Raw genomic sequence first — 1,758 nt, 5'->3', positions numbered from 1 at the left:
CTCCAGGTCTACAAACACACGATGTAGCTTTCCCTGGCCTTCCCTGTACTTCTCCATTAACATTCTTAAAGCAAAAATTGCATCCGACGTGCTCTTCCTTGGCATAAACCCATACTGCTGTTCACAGATTGCTACCTCTCTTCTCAATCTCACCTCCAATACCCTTTCCCATAGATTCATGGTGTGGCTCATCAATTTTATCCCTCTGTAATTACTGCAGCTCTGTACATCTCCCTTATTTTTGTATATTGGGACTAGCACACTCTCCATTCATTTGGCATTTTCTCATTCTCTAGGATCTTATGAAACAATCTTGTTACGAACTCCACAGCCGTCTCACCCAAACATCTCCAAGCCTCAATTGGGATACCATCTGGTCCAACTGCTTTCCCAGTCTTCATTCTTTTCATGGCTACCCTCACCTCATCCTTGCTAACCAACTCTGCTTCCTGATTTGCTGTCTCCAATGAATCTGACCTTTTCTCTCTTGGATTCTCCTCATTTAATAAATCCTCAAAGTACTCTTTCCACCTTCTTAAAACACTGTTTGTCAGCACATTTCCATTTCCATCTTTCATCACTCTTACCTGCTGTACATCCCTCGCGTCCCTGTTTCTCTGCCTAGGTAGTCTGTACAGGTCTTTCTTTCCTTCTTTGGTCTCCAGTCTTTCATACAACTCCTGGTATGCATCTGCTTTCACCTTCACTACTGCTCTTTTTGCCTTCTGTCTCGTCTCTCTGTATAACCGCCTGCTTTCCTCATCTCTCTGATCATCCTAATTCTTCTTTGCTAGCCTCTTCTCTTTTATAATTTCCTGCACTTCTTTGTTCCACCACCATGTCTCCTTGTCTTCCTTCCTCCTTCCTGATGACCACCCTAGCACCTTCCTTGCTGCCTCTCTGACTAGTACAGCAGTAGTATTCCAATCTTCTGGCAGACTTCCATGACCATTCAATGCTCATCTCATTTCTTCCCTAAACTCCTTCTGATGTTCAACCTCTTAGTTTCCACCACTTAATCTTCGGCTCCACTATTTCACGCTTCCTCTTTTTCACTTTCAAGCTCATTCTGCACATGACCACTCGATGTTGTCTAGCTACACTCTCCCCTGCCATCACTTTACAGTCTCCAATCTCCTTCAGGTTACCCCTTCTGCAGAGTATGTAGTCCACCTGTGTAGATCTTCCTCCACTCTTAAATGTCAACCTGTGCTGCTCTTTCTTCTCGAAGTATGTTTTGACAATTGCTAAATTCATCCTCTTTGAAAAATCAACCACCATTTGCCCTTCCGCATTTCTCTCTCTTACACCATATCTGCCCATCACATCCTCATCTCCTCTGTTTCCCTCGCCAACATGTCCGTTGAAATCTGCTCCTATCAGCACGCACTCCTCCCTCGGTATACTTTCTACCACTTCATCCATCTTTTCCCAGAAAGACTCCTTCTCTTCATTCTCACATCCAACCTGTGGGGCGTACGCACACACAACATTGATTACCACTCCTTGAATCTCCAACTTCATGCCTATCACTCTGACACCCTCTTCACATCAATCACACTGTTGACCAACTCTCCCCTCAAAACAGTACCAACACTTTCTCTTTCCATCGACTCCATAATGAAACAACTTGCATCCATCTCCAATGTTCTTGGCCTTGCTTCCTTCCCACCTTGTCTCCTGCACACACAACGTCCAACTTCCTTCTTTCCATCATACCTGCTAACTCTCTCGCTCTGCCAGTCAATGTTCCCACAT

Source organism: Neoarius graeffei, chromosome 17, assembly GCF_027579695.1.
Source record: "Neoarius graeffei isolate fNeoGra1 chromosome 17, fNeoGra1.pri, whole genome shotgun sequence".
Lineage (NCBI taxonomy): Eukaryota > Metazoa > Chordata > Actinopteri > Siluriformes > Ariidae > Neoarius > Neoarius graeffei.
Note: the sequence above shows the minus strand (reverse complement) of the source record.